This window comes from Bombina bombina, chromosome 4 (assembly GCF_027579735.1).
Source record: "Bombina bombina isolate aBomBom1 chromosome 4, aBomBom1.pri, whole genome shotgun sequence".
Lineage (NCBI taxonomy): Eukaryota > Metazoa > Chordata > Amphibia > Anura > Bombinatoridae > Bombina > Bombina bombina.
In genome coordinates this window covers 895,610,666-895,631,090 of record NC_069502.1, presented here as the reverse complement: position 1 = coordinate 895,631,090, position 20,425 = coordinate 895,610,666, and positions in this window count along the sequence as shown.

Below are 20,425 nucleotides of genomic sequence, written 5' to 3'. Positions count from 1 at the left end.
TGTAAATGCTTATCTAGGACCCCCTTTGTTCAGAAATAGCAGACATATTTTTTCATTCATGATTCTGATAGACCCTTCAATTTTAAACAATTTTCCAATTTACTTCTGTTCATACATTCAGAAGTACGGTATGTGTTATGTTGATTCAGATGGTTCTAAGTTACACAAACTGAATTATTTCACTGTTCTATCTCACTAAATCTCACATAATTTAATTTTATAATGAATTGTGATTAGTCCATGGCCATTCGAATGTATCTAATAAAACCAAACTAATTCGGATTTATTTGTTACAAATGCATTCAGATTAGTTTAGTTTAATTGCTAGGGTAGTTCAGAAATTCAAATCGATTTAAATCTCCGAATTTGGTGAATTTGGCCGAATTTCGATTCGGAACGAAACAAAACGCACATTTCTAGAAATAAAGTATTTATTTGAAATAATTTTTATTGTCTTTTGTACAAACATGGATACATGGATATAAACTTTTCACATCTTTTGTATATGCAAGACGATACAACATTTGTTCCAGTTTACTTTGTATGTTGAATATCTGTGACAATGGAACCGTATTCCTCTACATCTCTTATCCTGTACATATAACAAAATAAAACCAAGAACTTAAATGACCCCCCTTCTCTTGGAAAACCTTCCTCCCCCCCCTCCTCCCCTCTCAGGTGGTGTTGCCAGAATTCTCTTCAAGATTATTAATATCGTGTAAGGAGGATGTGCCTGAATATAACTCTTTTGCTAAGTGTTTCAAGAAATAGTCTGGGTGATATTTCTACCTCATAGAATCTCTATTCTACTCGTGGAAAGCCACTGTCGCCCCCGTGTCTCCTTCTGTCAATCCTGTGCTACCATTGTTCGAAGTTCCACCCTTTTTAAAATCCAATAAAACCAGACCTTTTGAAACTGTTCTGACTGTCCTTGTGACCATGCTGCCATTTCTGACAAAGTATGAGTATCTTCTATTTTATCTACCACTTCCTGCCAGGTGGGAATCCCAACTTTCCAATGTCTGGCGATACATACTCTCAAGCATGTGCAGAGAATTCTGATAAGCCTGTTGATTGTCTTGTTAAATGGTCTCACCCTTTCATGCAACAGTGCTTGTGTGATTGTGAGTGTTATGTTCCCATCCAACAGGTTCCCTATCAAATCTGAAAGTCTCTTCCTTAGAGTCTGAACCTTTGACAGTCCCACCACATGTGTCTGAATGTCCCTTTTCATTGCACCCTCTATAACATTTTCCATTGTGCGCTAAAGCATAGTGTGCTGTTCTGGCAGGTGTCAGGTACCATCGAAATGCTACCTTGATAGCGTTCTCCCTCAAATCTGCGCTAACCAACCCCTTACTGGTGTCCCACAGCATGTCTTCCCATTCGCCTTTCTCCTTTACTTCCTCAATATCCCTTTCCCACCTTTCCATCATGATGACTTAGTCTGGCATTTAGCTTTTTGAATCATTAAATAAATTCGGGAGATCAACCCTTTCCCTCTGAACGGGGCATTCAGTAATCTCTCGAGGTCTGTGAGTGGATAAGACTGCCTACGCGACATGAATGCATTTATCGCAGAACTGACCTGCAGATATAAATACCAATGTAGGTGTTCCGGATCAACTCTCTCTTTAACCTGGTTGTATGTAAGCAATTTTGAGTTACACAGGAAGTCCGCCACCCTATAGAGCCCCTTATTTTCCCATTTACCCAATTGTCTTCTCAACTCCCTAGAGAGTAAAAATGTTATGGGTGTTAGCAAGGAATCCTTCCCACACAGTTTCAACCCTCTCGTGAGTCTATTCCACAGTCGAACTGCTTCCACAATTATTGGTGACTGGTAGTCATTTGTTTTAATGAGGTACCCTGAGTCCCATATGAAGTCTGCTGCCTTATTACTTCCCGCTAAGTCCGCCTCTATTTTTGGCAAACCAATTCATTGTCCCTTTTCGCTAGGATTACCACCTGAGCTAGTCTCGATGCCTGGTAATATTCAACTAAATTCGGAACTCCACCCCCCCTATCTGTCTGTGTTGCTTCAACAGCTGTGTCGCTATCCTTGTCTTCCCGTCTCCTCTCAAAAATTTCACTAAGTCACCCTGTAAGGCCTCTAGTTCCTGCATTGGAATACTTATTGGGATAGCTCGAAAAAGATACATTAACCTCGGGAGGACATTCATTTTAATTGACATAAGTCTCCCATACCACGAGAAATTACCTTTCTTCCACCTCCCTAAGTCATTTCTAATAATTTTATAAATGGGGGTATAGTTTATTTTGTATAGGTTTGATACATTGTCAATCAATTTAATCCCTAAATATGTAATGTGACTTTTAGCCCATGTGATTTCAAAATTTACCTCTATCGTTTTTTTCGTGTGTGGTGGCAGACCAATGGACAATGCTTCACATTTTGTGCTATTAATCTTATATCCTGACATATCTGAAAACTCCTTCAATATCTGGTATAAGTGTGGTAACGAGTTCAAAGGTTGGTTAATGTCAATAGAACATCGTCAGCAAAGAGCATCAATTTATATCCGAGGATGCCAACTGAACTCCCGATATGTCCCTCGAGTTCCTAATATATGCAGCAAGTGGTTCTATACACATAGCAAACAGCAGGGGCGACAAGGGGCACCCCTGTCTGGTGCCATTTAAAACATCGATTTGCCGTGATATGTAGCCCGCCGCTCCCACCACCGCCATCGGCCCTGAATAGATTCGTTTAAGCGCATGTATAAAGGCTCCTTTAAATCCCATGACTTCTAGTACTTTGAACATAAAGTTCCAGTCTATCCTGTCGAACGCTTTTTCCGCGTCTAGGGACAGGAACATAGCTGGTGTGCCACTGGCCTTCAAATAATCTAATAGAGTAATAGCTCGGCTAACATTGTCCGGGGCCTCCCTATCCTGTATAAAACCCACCTGATCTTGATGGATCAAAAAGGGAGTATCGGCTTCAATCTATTCGCCATGATTTTGGCAAAAATGTTTATATCGTGATTTATCAGGGAGATCTGCCTGTAATTCTGACATAGTTTAGCATTTTTCCTCCTTTTGGTATCACTATGATCTTTGCTTGCAATGATTCCCCAGGTAGTTCCCAACCCTCCAATATGCCGTTACAAAAGTTGACTAAGTGGGCAGCATTTCCTTCCTAAAAAGTTTATAATATTCTCCGTTAGACCGTCCGGTCCCGCCGCTTTCCCAACTTTCAGATCTTTGAGCACACCTAAAACCTCTGAACTCGTTATTTTTTTATTAAGTCCCTCCAGATCTTCCTCCCTGACACAATTTAAATTTGCTCTCTCAAGAAATTTAGTAGTCTGGGCAGTGATGTTCCCGGCACCACCTTCTTTCCGTCGTATAAATTCTCATAATAATGGGCAAAGCTATCTGCTATTTTTTGCGGGTTCGAGGTGACCGAACCATCCTCTGTGTATAATTTGGGTATTGAAAAGAATGTATTCCTTTCCCTCAGCTTATATGCTAGATATCTATCGGTTTGTTCGCGTAAACAAAATAGTGGGCTCTTACACTCAATGCTGCCCTAACAGATGCTTCATTCAATATTGTGGCTAACTCTCTCCGTTTGGACCCCAGTAATTTGTACATGCTAGTAGAGATAGTACGCTGGTGTTCCTTCTCTAAGTGCTCAACTTCCTTTTGCAGTGTATCTACCCTGGTGGCCATTAGCTTATTCTTGATCGATTTTTATTTTATTAATAACCCTCGTATATAGGGTTTGTGAGCCGCCCATGTCACTAGAGGGTTCCTAACTGACCCATCGTTTATGTCCCAATATTCTCTAATGGCCTTCTGTATTCTCCCATGTATCTCTGGGTCCTTTAAAAGAGTCGGATTATATGTCCATGAGCTTTGTCTGAAAAAAGTCCCGATAATTCCAAGGTTACCAGGGAGTGGTCTGACCACACACACTATTGAGTGTTCCCTTTACCAAATTAGGTGTTAGCATTTGGCTAACAAAAATGTAGTCTAATGTGGTGTATAATTTATGGGCCGGGAGTAGTATGTGAAATCATGTGATAACCTGCCCATTGCCTCCCAGGAATCTACCAGGCTATGTTCTTCTAGCGAACCTTTAATCGATTTTATTATGCTATTGTGTCTATGTTGTTTGCTTGTTAGTTTTTGGGATGTCGACTCCACTGAGGGAGACATATTTACGTTAAAGTCCCCAGCTAGAATTACTCTAGTCTGCAACCATTGTGTGAGTAGTGTGGACAGGTTGGTAAAAAAAGCGTTTTGAGTTTCATTGGGAGCATATACATTGCATAAAGTTATCTGCAAACCCTGAATAGAGCCCTGTACTATCACATATCTCCCCTCTCTGTCAGTAATTACCTTGTCCATCACCAAATCAAGGGATCTATGAATCAAGATTGAGACACCTCTCTTTTTAGTATCTGATGTCGAGTGGAAGTGTTGTGGGAAGTGTTGCGACCAGAATTTTGGGACCGTCGCTTTTACAAAGTGTGTTTCTTGTAAGAAAATTATTTTAGCTTTAGTTTTCAGGTATTGCATCATTGCAGTCTTTCTTTTGGTGTCTGAATTAAGGCCCCTCACATTATGTGTAAGTACAATTAAATTGTTAGACATCCTATTCTATCTCCACCTTACGTCTTTCACTTCATCCTCCTCGCAACTGAAGATTCTGCTTTTAATATGAGAAAACTTTAGGACCTTAATGTGTTTTACATCCCGGCCTTCCCGCCTCCCGTACCAGACTAATAGACCCAATTCCTTACTTTTTTTCGGCACCACCCGAGAGAGAATAAACAATAACAAACAACAACATAACATAAAAACAATAACAATTCCAGTATTAGCTGAACTTTGCATTACTGTAGATTGAAAAATACAATTAAAAATTAAACAGGCAACCAAACAATTCTGACTTAAAATATCATTATTGGCGTCTTGGTATATAGTTCTGGGGCACGCATAGTCTATGTTATGGTTTAGTTATGACAGTACAAAAAGTTCGGTTTGTCCCATATTGTAACTGCAGTGTACCCGTAGATAACCTCTATAGATGCTTCCTAGTGTGGTTAGATATAGCTTGAAAATCTAAATACATTTCCTGCCCTTTGGAACATTTCACTTATTTCAATATCTCACTATAACAAGATCATCATCTTTATAGTCCCAGTCAAGTCGCACTTGCTGTATAACCTGTGGAGAATAAATGAAAAGGCAAAACATACAACTTATGAGAATATATACTCATCTGTCCGACGGTCTAGGAACAGCCAACCTCAGCTTTTCTTGTCACATAGTCCTGAGGTGTTTAGGTGGTCCGATAGCTCCCAAGATCCCAAATTGTGTTTGTCTCTAAACAACCTTCGTTCTTGTATCAAGTCTTCCTCTTTTTTTCAGGTACTTTAGACCATTTTTTCTGAAGGGGCTTTCTGTTACCCTCTTCGCTTCCAGTAGATGTTCTCTGCTGCTGTAGAGTTGGTGGTTCAAGCTTTAATTTTCTGCAGGTTTCTAGAATCTCCTCTGGGTCTTTGATAGAAAGGATCTTGTTATCCCATGTAATATGCAGTGCGAACGGAAATCCCCATCTGTAGGGTATCTGATTCTTTCTCAGTAGTGATGTTAGTGGCCGCAGTGCACCTCTCCTCTGTAAAGTCCTCAAACACAGGTCTTGAAAAAATTGGATGACATTTCCTTGATATTTAAATGTTGGATTTCTTCAAGCTGCCGCCATTATTTCTTCTTTTTCTTGGAATCTGAGCATCTTTATTATAATATCACGTGGGGGATCTTCACCTTTAGGTTTCGGGCGCAGTGCCCTGTGAGCCCTTTCCATCTGAAATTTTTCCTCGCCTCCTTCCCCTGTAATGCCCTGAAATAGGTTAAGTAGATATGTATTCAGATCTTTCGGGTGCACTGATTCTGGAACCCCTTTCAGCCGTATATTGCAGCAGCGGCTGCGATTCTCCAGGTCCTCTAGCTTATCATGAATCTCTTCCAATTCCTGCTGTTGTGCTGATGTTTGAGTCATAATGTCGTTTAATCCTTCTGCCAAGGCATCACCAGATTCTTCAAGAGAATTCACTCTTGTCCCCAGTTCACCCACCTCCTGCTTAAATTCTGTAAAACTGTGTTTTGTAAAGCCTCTATTCTGTCTAGTAGCTTCTCAAAGTTTGTGGCAATGTCCTGTTTTGATACCAAATGATCCAGGTCCGCTCTTGTTAGTGGTTCTTGATTCTTAGGACCTGTCTGTGAATTCATGTCCCTCTCTTGTTCTGCGTCTGATTGAGGTGACTGAGGCTCTGGAGATCTCTCCCCTCTCGCAGCTTTGAAAAAAATGGGTAGTGGGTTGTTTGCCTACTGGTGTAGCTTTCACATTTCTTTTAGAGGCAATTATTATATCTTGTCACCGCTAAGAAGGGCTGCTTGTCACTAGCTTTTGCCAATGTAAGAAGTCTAATGCACTGTCCCCTTAATGGTTTATATTGAGTGCCGAGGTTCTGTGTAGCTTCAAAACCTGTTGCCATGTGACTCAGGCCCTCTCTATGCCAGATGTGCCTTTTGGTACAGAGCACCTAAAAGTCTAGTAATCTAGATAATCTCTCCAGGAATGAGGGAGTCCCGCCATGCAGATATGCCCTTTTATATGCTTCCCTGTGGCTTATGTAACGGTCAGGGAAATATACATGCTTCTTTAGTCTGCTATTAAGGTTCTTTTCCCTGCCTCATTAATGCCTCATAAAGATTGTGTGCACATTTGGCTCCACTGGGAAGTTGCCCTTAGTATCCTCACCTCTCACTTCACATTAAGTTCACAGGCCCGCTAACTCTCGAGCGCTGTGTTTCTTAGCCTCCGATTCCCAGTCATTGTCCCCACAACACCTTGCAGCCTTATTGCGGTGTACACCACAGCTCAATCTTTGACTTTCTACTTGCCCTCGTCGCTCTCAGGCTTGCGCCACGTGGGTACCCGGCATGGCCCCTGACTCCTTCAGCCGTGTCTTTCCTGTCGGCTTGCCTCCGTGTCAAATCTTGCTAAGCTCCGCTTAGCACTATTAGGCAGCTACGGTTGTCCGGTCTCACATCTGTGCAGTGTTGGGCAGAACTGGCTGTAATTAATAGTTGCCAGACGCCTCAAATTGGTTTAGTTGCCTGGAGCTCCTAACTTATGCGGCCATTCCACTACCCTTCCAGGCTCCGCCCCCCAGAAATAAAGTATTTAAAGGGACAGTCTAGTCAAAATTAAACTTTCATGATTCAGATAGGGCATGCAATTTTAAACAACTTTCCAATTTACTTCCATAATCTAATTTGCTCAATTCTTTAGATACCCTTTGTTGAAGAAATAGCAATGCACATATGTGAGCCAATCACACAAGGCCTCTAGGTGCAGCAACCAATCAGCAGCTACTGAGCATATCTAGATATGCTTTTTAGCAAGTGATATCAAGAGAATGAAGCAAATTAGATAATAGAAGTAAATTAGAAAGTTGTTTAAAATCACATGCTCTTTCTAAATCACGAAAGAAAAACATTGGCTTTCATGTCCCTTTAAGTTATTATTATATGCACAAAAGGTGTATGAGAGATCAGCACATTCCAGCTCTTTTTCCACACTGTGCAGGCTGCAGGGATAGAGGCAAATCTCAATAACAATATAAACTAACACAAGGGCAGCAGCACCAGTGAAAAATAATCCTTTATTTAGGACAAAAGAGAAACAGAACACAACGTTTTGGGGCTCACCCCTTAGTCATGTTTACTATTCTAACATGGTGGGTCATTATATTTATACCCTTCAGGTGAGAGTATTCACAGGTGTATCAATCACAAGAATTACCACATATTGCTATATACTGGCATACAACTGTCATTACATTACTGGTGATACATACATAAAAAATACTAACACTGATAAACCTAGCAAATAATCACTACACATCGCGACCCACTGGTGAATATATTAAATTACCGGATATTGAATTAAAAATAGCCAAACTTATGTTTACATATTTTAAGCTGCATTGCATCATTGGAGGCAGAGGTACAGAAGATAGCAGCTAGGAAGATATATTTATTCACATTATACATTAAATCTCTCACAGACTATTAATGCAATAAAAACCTAGCCAGAACGTTCAGAGATTTTACAGAAACAATGACCATTCAAGATCCCTATTAAGACCCCTAGGGTATTAGGTATCCAATTTAAATATCCAGAATGCCTCATGTCTCTTTAAAATTAGCTCTCTATCGCCCCCTCTCCTATTATTTGAAATCTTAACTGTGAAATTTGTTGTCCAGCCCTCACAAAATAATTAGAGACAGGGGCTTCATCATCACCCCTCCTTATATTAGATTTATGTTGGTTCATGTGTTCTCTGGCTTTCCTGGTGGACTTGCCAACATATACCAAGCCACACAGGCATTTAATTAAATATATAATAAAGTCTGAATAACAGGTGTAGTAATCTTTAATATCAAATTTTCTCCCAGTATGTGGATGAATAAATTGGCGACCTTTGATCATGTTACTACAACTAAAACACCCCAAACAGGGGTAGCAGCCTTTATTCTTATCGGTAATGTATCTGAGTCCACCAGTTCTTGCACTACAATATCACTCTTAATGAGGGCATCTCTAATAGAGGGGGCTTTTTTATATGCAGGTATTGGATATTGGCTAAACTCAGTAACCAAAGGGTTACAAATACAATGCCTAAGAAAATGCCAATGTTTTCTAATAACATTCTGTATTAGTCTAGATTGTTTGTTATATTGGCTAACAAACACTTACGGCTAGATTTAGAGTTTTGTCGGTAAAGACCCGCGTAGATAACGCCGCTTTTATTCCCAACGCACCCTTAAGACAACGCTGGTATTTAGAGTTGTCTGAAGGGCTGCGTTAGGCTCCAAAAAGGGTGTGTTGAGCCTAATGTACCGCCACTTCAACCCTCAATACCAGCGTTGCTTACGGTAGCGGTAAGCAGCTAAAACGTGCTCGTGCACGATATCCCCATAGGAAACAATGGGGCAGTTTGGGCTGAAAAAAAACCTAACACCTGCAAAAAAAGTAGCGTTCAACTCCCAACACAGCCCCATTGTTTCCTATGGGGAAACACTTTCTAAGTCTGCACCTAACACCCTAACATGAACTCCGAGTCTAAACACCCCTAACCTTACACTTACTAAACCCCTAATCTGCCGCCCCCGACATCCTCACCACCTGCATTATATTATTAACCCCTAATCTGCCGCTCCGGACACCGCCGCCACCTACATTATCCCTATGTACCCCTAATCTGCTGCCCCCAACATCGCCGACCCCTATATTATATTTATTAACCCCTAATCTGCCCCCCAATGTCGCCGCTACCTTACCTACACTTATTAACCCCTAATCTGCCGACCAGACCTCGCCGCCACTATAATAAATGTATTAACCCCTAAACCGCCGCACTCCCGCCTCGCAAACCCTATAATAAATAGTATTAACCCCTAATCTGCCCTCCCTAACATCGCCGCCACATAATTTCAAGTATTAACCCCTAATCTGCCGACCGGACCTCGCCACTACTCTAATAAATGTATTACCCCTAAAGCTAAGTCTAACCCTAACACCCCCCTAAATTAAATATAATTTTAATCTAACAAAATAAATTAAATCTTATTAACTAAACTATTCCTATTTAAAACTAAATACTTACCTGTAAAATAAACCCTAATATAGCTACAATATAATGAATAATTATATTGTAGCTATTTTAGGATTTATATTTATTTTACAGGTAATTTTGTAATTATTTTAACTAGGTAACTATTAAATAGTTCTTAACTATTTAATAGCTATTGTACCTGGTTAAAATAATTACAAAATTACCGGTAAAATAAATCCTAACCTAAGTTACAATTAAACCTAACACTATACTATCATTAAATTAATTAAATAAAATACCTACAATTACCTACAATTAAATAAACTAAACTAAATTACAAAAACAAACAAACACTAAATTACAAAAAATTAAAAAAGATTACAAGAATTTTAAGCTAATTACACCTACTCTAAGCCCCCTAATAAAATAACAAAGCCCCCCAAAATAAAAAAATTACCCTACCCTAATCTAAATTACAAAAGTTAACAGCTCTATTACCAGCCCTTAAAAGGGCTTTTTGCGGGGCATGCCAACATTACAACCCACCACCCACATACCCCTACTCTAACCCAAACCCCCCTTTAATAAACCTAACACTACCCCCCTGAAGATCTCCCTACCTTGAGTCGTCTTCACCCAGCCCGGGCCAAAGTCTTCATCCAATGGGGCAGAAGAGGACATCCAGATCGGCAGAAGTCTTCATCCTATCCGGGCAGAAGAGGACATCCGGACCGGCAGACATCTTCATCCAAGCGGCATCTTCTATCTTCATCCATCCGACGAGGAGCGGGTCCATCTTCAAGACCTCCGGCGCGGAACCTCCCCCTTCCCCGACGACTACCCGACGAATGAAGGTTCCTTTAAGTGACGTCATCCAAGAGGATTCTATCAGCCAATCGGAATTAAGGTAGGAAAAATCTGATTGGCTGATTGAATCAGCCAATCAGATTGAGCCCGCATTCTATTGGCTGATCGGAACAGCCAATAGAATGCGAGCTCAATCTGATTGGCTGATTGGATCAGCCAATCAGATTGAACTTGAATCTGATTGGCTGATATATTTTGTTAGCACTTTAGTTATGAGTTTTATGCTACAGCGTTGTAGCATAAAACTCATGACTACTGACTTTAAAATGCGGTATGAATCTTGACGGGATAGGCTGTACCGCTCACTTTTTGGCCTCCCAGGACAAGTTTGTAATACTGGCGCTATGGAAGTCCCATAGAAAAAAGACTATATGCAATTTGCGTAAATTGATTTGCGGTAAGGCCAAAAACGTTTACGGTGCCACTAAATCTGCAAGACTCGTAATACCAGTGGGCGTAAAAAATCAGCGTTAGGACCTGTTAACGCTGCTTTTTCACCTTACCGCAAAACTCGTAATCTAGCCGTAAAATAGCTACAATGTAACTATTAGTTATATTGTAGCTAGCTTAGGGTTTATTTTACAGGTAAGTATTTAGTTTTAAATAGGAATTATTTAGTTAATGATAGTAATTTTTCTTTATATTTATTTTAATTATATTAAAGTTCGGGGTGTTAGGGTTAGATTTAGGATTAGGTTTAGGGGTTAATAACTTTAGTATAGTGACAGCGATTTTCGGGGCAGCAGATTAGGGGTTAATAACAGTAATGTAGGTTGCGGCGATGTTAGGGACAGCAGATTAGGGATTAATAATATTTAACTAGTGTTTATGATGCGGGAGTGCGGCAGTTTAGGCGTTAATATGTCCGGAGCAGCAGATTAGGGGTTATATTTTTATTTTAGTGTTTGCGGTGCGGGAGGGCCTCGGTTTAGGGGTTAATAGGTAGTTTATGGGTGTTTAGTGTCCTTTTTAGCTCTTTAGTTATGAGTTTTATGCTACAGCTTTGTAGCGTAAAACCCATAACTACTGACTTTCAGTTTACGGTATGGATCTTGACGGTATAGGCTGTACCGCTCTCTTTTTGGCCAGACAGGCAAACTCGTAATACCGGCACTATGGAAGTCCCATTGAAAAAGGACTTTTTGAAAGCTGCAGTAGTTACGTTGTGTTACGGCTAAAAATGTGTGCGGTACAGATATACCTGCAAGACTCGTAATACCAGCAGTAGTGAAAAAGAGCCATAACGCTGCTTTTTCACTCATAATGCAAAACTCGTAATCTAGCCGATTATCAGTTAGATGACAAGAGATGATGACTGAGACAGAATTTTAAATAAATTGTAAGTATTCATTTTAAAAAATCCCCTCTGTAATTTTGTAAAATTTACATAATGCATTTCCACATTTGTCTAACTGCAAGAAATCTCAAAAAACATCTGCTAAAGATTTCAATTATCCATAGATGAACCTAAAACAAAAATATTCTAATGTGTATAGTGAATTAGGTTTAATATTAAAACACACAATTATATAAACAACTTTTTTTTTTATTTATGAAAGAACGTCCATGAAATTCTGTTGTCATGAGAAAATATTATCCATCCAATTTCTGACTATTAATAAATTGGTCATACATTGAACTAAATCTTTAAACTACCATTCAAAACAGAATTGCATAATCAACAAAAACATGATGAAAAGACAATGCAATAACCTATCTAATATCTGGAGTCATGATAAATCTCCTGTTGCATGTCATTTTGATAAGGGTGGCCACACAGTAAGTCAAATTATCAAATTATCCAACATATACCCTTAGATAAACAAGGTGGGGATAGAGAAAAGAGACTTAAAAAGAGGGACGCATTTTGGGTTTACCATTTAGAAACCAAGGTTCCCTTTGGAATGAATAAAGACTGGGATCTTTCTGTGTTTCTATAGATATGTCAGTTTGGTCAATATTACTTTAATTTGTAAAATATCTGACTTGTTGGAGTTAATTGAATAATGTCATGATAGGTGGTGCTATAGAAAGGAAATTTAAGAGAGCTGAGTCTGTATAGTTATATACATTATTAAGGACTTCCAAGTCCGAAATGTTGTATTTTATTTGTTTCAGTTTTTTTCTAACAAATCTATAATTGCATTGGTACTGAATCACTTCGGGGGGTTTTCAAAATTTTTGTTTAAGCACAACCATTTACTTTCAATTTGTTATATGTGTGCTAGTTAGCACAATCACTAACAATAGCGCATAACTAATCTATCCCATTGTGTTTGTTTTAAGGACAATTAAATGTTCAATGAAAATTATTTACAAGTTTTGGAGACACATTTATCCTGTGCCTATGATGGTCTAACATTATACTTATTTGTTTGGTGCTGTTATAAAATGTAGCTTGTTTGTATGTTCTATAGACCTTTTTAACAATATTTGAAATAGAAATGGAAAAACTTCACACAATCACTAAATTACAAAAAAGGTACCAACATTCCTAATTTTAGCTATTTCTTTATGAAAATTCAAATCTTAAACTTAATACTTTCCACTAAAACATAATTGTAACTGTCTCTTGTTAAATGAAGTTCCCCCAGGTAAGGTGGTGCAATCATTTGTCTAGGTAAGTTCCAATACATGTATGAAGCACAGAGTTGTGAATAAAAACAGTGAGACACATTTGTTGGAATGTGATCATTACATTCGAAGAAAGCAACCCAGATTTATAATGATTGATAATGACTTTATCCTCAGACATAAATACTTAAAGATCAATTCTATAATCAATTGTTCTGGACCACAAAAGGCACTTGTTGTCAGTTATGGATCAGTTATGGAAATGTGTTTATGGGAAAACAGAAGATATCTTTCATTGCAAATTACCCCCTAGTGACTCATAAATGTTATATACAGTAGATTATATTTGCTATGCAATGGACTGTGAATGACCTGAATCTCTTCATTAACCAGATCAGTGTTAATATATTATTTCTGAGATTTAGTCTGTGAATTAGTAAAGTACATATCCATTTTGCATATTTAAATATTAATATAGTACAAAAGAGGATTATGCCTAAGATGTTTAATAAGTTGATTATAATAAATACATATATATATATGTTTATATATATAGCACACAGAGAAAGTCCAGCACTCACTTACAAGCTCACAACTAAGAACAAAAACAGCAATGGAAGAGTTAGTTACCGCATCTGGCCAAATGGGAAAAGCCCAGGTACCTCGTCAAGGTCACACAATTAAGGCTCACAATCAAACAACTGTGTAAAAATGAATGGTGCACAGGCTTATGTAATCTCCCCAAATATATACAAAACACGGGAGGGGTCAGCACTCTCAGGCCAGACCGGGTAATTTTCCCTATTTGGGCCTGGGTGCAAGGCCCAAACAGGGAAAATTACAAAAAAATAATAAATTAATATAGCACACAGAGAAAGTCCAGCACTCACTTACAAGCTCACAACTAAGATAAAAAAACAGCAATAGAAGAGTTAGTTACCGCATCTGGCCAAATGGGAAAAGCCCAGGTACCTCGTCAAGGTCTCTTCCAAAAACCTGTGTCCCTAAACAGCCACACAATGCAGGCTCACAATCAAACAACTGTGTAAAAATGAAGGGTGCACAGGCTTATGTAATCTCCCCAAACATATACAAAACACGGGAGGGGTCAGCACTCTCAGGCCAGACTGGGTACACATCCTATGACCCTGTAAAATGCACAGCCCTGGGTGCAAAACAGCACTCTCAGGAAGCTGCACTGTCACCAGAATCACAGGCAGTTAACCCCAGTCAGGCCTGGGTGCAAGGCCCAAACAGGGAAAATTACAAAGTAGTGAGTACTGGACTTTCTCTGTGTGCTATATTAATGTATTATTTTTTGTAATTTTCCCTGTTTGGGCCTTGAGTACCGGAGAGTGCTGACCCCTCCCGTGTTTAGCATATGTTTGGGGAGATTACATAAGCCTGTGCACCCTTCATTTTTATACAGTTGTTTGATTGTGAGCATGCATTGTGTGGCTGTTCAGGGACCCTGGTTTTTGGAAGAGACTTTGACAAGGTACCTGGGCTTTTCCCATTTGGCCAGATGCGGTAACTAACTCTTCCATTGCTGTTTTTTTATCTTAGTTGTGAGCTTGTAAGTGAGTGCTGGCCTTTCTCTGTGTGCTATATTAATGTATTTTTTTTAATTTTCCCTGTTTGGGCCTTGCACCCAGGCCTGTCTGGGTTAACTGCCTGTGACTCTGGTGACAGTGCAGCTTCCTGAGAGTGCTGTTTTGCACCCAGGGCTGTGCATGTTACATGGCCATAGGATGTGTACCCGGTCCGGCCTGAGAGTGCTGACCCCTTCCATGTTTTGTTTATGTTTGGGGAGATTACATAAGCCTGTGCACCCTCCATTTTTACACAGTTGCTTGATTGTGAGCCTGCATTGTGTGGCTGTTTAGGGACCCAGGTTTTTGGAAGAGACCTTGACGAGGTACCTGAGCATTTCCCATTTGGCCAGATGCGGTAACTAACTCTTCCATTGCTGCTTTTTATCTTAGTTGTGAGCTTGTAAGTGAGTGCTGGACTTTTCTGTTTGCTATATTAATGTATTATTTTTTTGTAATTTTCCCTGTTTGGGCCTTGCACCCAGGCCTGCCTGGGGTTAACTGCCTGTGACTCTGGTGACAGTGCAGCTTCCTGAGAGTGCTGTTTTGCACCCAGGGCTGTGCATGTTACAGGGTCATAGGATGTGTACCCGGTCCGGCCTGAGAGTGCTGACCCCTCAAGTGTTTTGTATATATAAAAAATATATATATATATATATATATATATATATATATATATATATATATATATATATATATATATATATTAGTCAAAAAGCAAAAAATTATTTGTTAGATTTCTGATTTCAAAATAAATGTTTGCAATTAAGTTTTTAGATTAAATTATGTAGTAATAAGCATTAAATAAAAAGATTATCTTTTATAATATAAACAAAAAAAGATTAGGACAGGTAAGAGTGCCCTGGCAGCTGTCATGGCCAGCAGCAATATTGGTGGCAGTGTGAAGAAAACTGATTGTTGTTATCAAATTAGTTCATCTTCTAGACACCCAGCATTTGCTAATATAGATCACACCATTGTCTTGAGCAGCATCATTTGATAATACTCTGGAGAAGTTTTACTGCGCACCAATCGGATCATTGAGACCTTTTCGGCCGCAATTGTATAGGCCTACAACATGCCCCCAGTAATTGTAACAAAGTTTATAGAGTCAAAGAAAAAATATAAACATTTACTTTTATTGTTACTATGATTTACACAATGGATTTTTCATAGGTTAATACACTGTTACTCTAAATTGTAATATATTCAGTCTAAATCCGTTTTTTAAAATAACTATCTGTTATATATTTGTGCCATGGTAATGCACATTTATTTATATAATCTGCTCGGCAAGAATGTGGCAAGATACAATTTACAGAGAAACTAGAGGGGTAAAGATGAATTGTGAACACTGGATACAATCTAAGATAACAATCTAAGATAACACATGCCGATCAAAGCACACACAGAGAGGGAATAAATTAATAGGAAAAGGAAGGGGAGGAGGAAACACCGGTTAAAAGCCGCAAATGTGTAACAGATTCCCATCTTGAAAAAAGCTGGTAACAGCTGAAACGCATTGATTGGGACTATCAACACAACTTGAAGTATATCACCTAAGTTTTCCTACACTGGAGGATAATTACAGAGTGCTCTGTACACTGAAGACTATAATCGATCCTCTATAAAATTACTGGTGACTGCCGCAAAGTGATTTAAAATTTCTGTTTGAAACACTTTTTGAAAACACCGCTGATTTTCCGCTACTGCCGTTGGACCACCCGGAATTCACTTGACCTGTGACGTGGACTTCAGCCATACAGGTACTCGATAGTGAACGCTGCAACATGTAGCGGGGTCCAAACAAAGGCTTCAAGCGTAGGAAATCTGCCCTCTATCTAACGGTGAGTTTAACTACTGCAGTGAATAAGAATTATACATACCTACATGCTACGACAGTCTAAACAGTATTAAGGCTACGAACTAACATATTTGTATCCACTCCCTCAAAGTATCTACATATACTTAACACTTGTGAACATCTAACTCCTAGAAACGAAGAAGTTTTTTAAAAAAAACGAAGAGACATTTATTTGAACTCTCTGTGGATTAACTACAAAATAAAGAGGGACAACCCACCAAGATAATAAAAGACATCTAGCCCTCTTAAATCACATGATTGGATAAATCGAGTACATCACGTTCATATTACTCTTCTTGGCAAGATTGCATGAATATACCTCTCATTAATTCACTTTATGCCGAAATCTAGTTGTCTTATTCTTTATTTTGAGCATTGTAATGCAATTATATTTTTATATACATTTATATGACTAATGCAAGATGTTTTTAGTTTGACATTTAATGATAGGATCTTAAACGTTTCTTAACCTTTTTTTAGTAAAGCGGTTACAATATATTGTATATATATATATATATATAAATAAGTTTAATATATTTTATAGAATTATATTGTTTTTTATACTGTGCATGTCCTCTTGTTTTATGTAGTTCTGGTATTATAAATTTGCTTAGACGCAGAATTAATAAAATGTTATTTTATAAATCAACAAATTTGCACTTTATCCACTACATATTTATAAAGTGTTTACAAATATATTATATCTATCAAGTCTATTAAAGGGTAGATACAGATATTTAAGATATATGCTTAACACCTATATAGGGCACACATATTTTATATAATCTGTTAAACTCCATCTTTTTCTCTCTTAAATACAATTAGAAAATATATTTATATATTTATATACATTGCGTACATCCAGCACCTGTTTAAGCGCTTCTCCTATATATTTTTTCTTTGTTTCTGTATTATACTGAGAGGTTTTGGATATCACCTCCCTAAATAGGAGATAGCTAGACTGGCTTAAGAGTTGTGAACACATTCTTGTATTTTTTTTTTTTAAAGTTTATAGAGTGTCAGACTTGCTATAAATGTTCTTGATTTTTCTTTGAAGTGTGACTTCATTTAAGATCAGTTAAAGTAAGAAAAAGGATGGAGTAGTGAAATGCTGTACACACTTCCCCAACACACTGGGAAAGGCCCAAGTAATTAAGAAAGTCAGTCATCTGAAAATGTAGAAATGCCAACTAGCGGAGTCGGCAACAACCCAGGATGAACTGAAGGATCAGGCAAAGGTTAGGTCAGAGGTTGGTACACATCACTGGCAGATACAGAACAAATTCACAACCAAAGAATAGACTGGAACACACCCAGAACTAAGTTCACACATAGGCAATTGCTTCAATAAATAGTACCAAGATTGATGTTGCAGGTACACTGCAGATGCAGAATCAAAATAAAATATGCAGCGAACAAAAGTTAAACAACTGTTGTTAGGAAGCTGAAATAATGTGACATACTAAACACATTACACTGTTTCTGTTTAAACTTAAACAACCTACAGATATTAGAAATCTTAAATATATATATATATATATATATATATATATATATAATCGGTGCAGAATTTGTTATTTATTAACCTTTATATTTTGTTAGGATGTTCTATGCCATCCTAACAGCGCTGGGCTTTAATGTCGTTAGGATGGATGGGAATGTCGTTTGTTATATGGCGTCCTGCAGCCTTCCCGTTTTGCACAATGAGAAATTGGATTGGGGACATGTCTAGGATAATAGGCAGTCCCCATGATCCGATCCTGGCCTTGAAATCATATGATCGTATTAACGATCATATGATTTCATTTTTCCAGCATTGGAACTTTTTTTGAGTAACCCTTACTGCATCTAAACCAATGTGTTAGAAAATATATACTTTTTATATGTATGTCACATGACTACATATACCTGTGTTTTCTATTCAAGAAGCTTCTTTACCAGGAACTAATGCAACTATGAAAGGTGAATGTATTAACCCCCCCCAAAAAAAAAACACCTCAAAGTATTAGTTGTAATCATGAAATAAATTAACATTTTACTGGGTTTTTTTTTTTGGGGGGGGGGTTATTTGTTTTTGTTTTTCTTTGATGAATCTAAATGAGAATTTTTTTTAAATATAATGTGGTTTATTAAAAAAAAAAGTTCCAACATTTAAATGCAATGTGGCATGTTTCTGTAGGGGTTTCCCTTACTAATCACTGGATGATATGCCACTAGGGATTAAATTGCAACAATCGGCGAGATTACGAGTTTTGCATTAGCCTTAAAAAGCAGCATTTAAAGGTCCCAATGCTGCTTTTTATCTAACGCTGGTATTACGAGTCTGACAGGTACAGGCTCACCGCTCACTTTTCTTCTGCGACTCGAGGCTACCGCAAATCCCCTTATGTCAATTGCGTATCCTATCTTTTTAATGGGATTTGCCTAACGCTGGTATTACGAGTCTTGGAGAAAGTGAGCGGTAGAGCCTCTACCTCCAAGACTCCAACCGCATTTAAAAGTCAGTAGTTAAGAGTTTTATGGGCTAACGCTGGAACATAAAACTCTTAACTAAAGTGCTAAAATGTACACTAACACCCATAAACTACCTATGAACCCCTAAACCGAGGCCCCCCCACATCGCAAACACTATAATAAAATTATTTAACCCCTAATCTGCCGACCGGACATCGCCGCCACCTACATTATCCCTATGAACCCCTAATCTGCTGCCCCTAACATTGCCGACACCTATATTATATTTATTAACCCCTAATCTTCCGCCCCCAATGTCGCTGCCACCTACCTACACTTATTAACCCCTAATCTGCCGACCGGACATTGCAGCCACTATAATAAATGTATTAACCCCTAAACCGCCGCACTCCCGCCTCGCAAACACTAAATTGATTGGATCAGCCAATAGAATGTGAGGTCAATTCTATTGGCTGATCCAATCAGCCAATCGGAGTGAACTTCAATCCGATTGGCTGATTCAATTAACCAATCGGATATTTCCTACCTTAATTCCGATTGGCTGATAGAATCCTATCAGCCAATCGGATTTCAAGGGACGCCATCTTAGATGACGTCATTTAAAGGAACCTTCATTTGTCGTTAGTCCATCGGCCGAGGAGGATGCTCCGCGTCGGAGGTCTTGAAGATGGAGCCGCAGATGGATGAAGACTTCTGCCGGATGGAGGACCTCTTCTGCCCCGCTTGGATGAAGACTTCGGCCGGATGGAGGACCTCTTCTGCCACGATCGGATGAAGACTTCTGCCCGGCTGGAGGACCACTTGTGCCCGCATAGGATGAAGAGTTCGGCCCAGTTGGGTGAAGACGGCTCAAGGTAGGGTGATGTTCAATGGGGTAGTGTTAGGTTTATTTAAGGGGGGATCGGGTGGGTTTTAGATTAGGGGTGTGTGGGTGGTGGGTTGTAAAATTGGGGGGGCGTCTTGTATTTTATTTTACAGGTAAAAGAGCTGATTACTTTGGGGCAATGCCCCACAAAAAGCCCTTTTAAGGGCTGGTAAAAGAGCTGATTACTTTTGTAATTTAGTATAGGGTACGGAAATTTTATTATTTTGGGTGGCTTTTTTATTTTATTTGGGGGCTTATATTAGGTGTAATTAGATTCAAATTCTTGTAATATTTTTTTATTTTTTGTAATTAAGTGTTTGTTTTTTTTGTACTATAGTTTAGTTTATTTTATTGCATTATTATTGTATTATTTATTGTATTTTAGTTTAGATCATTGTAGTTAATTTATTTAATTAATTTATTGATAGTTTAGTGTTAGGTGTATTTGTAACTTAGGTTAGGATTTATTTTACGGGTAATTTTGTAATTATTTTAACTAGGTAGCTATTAAATAGTTATTAAATAT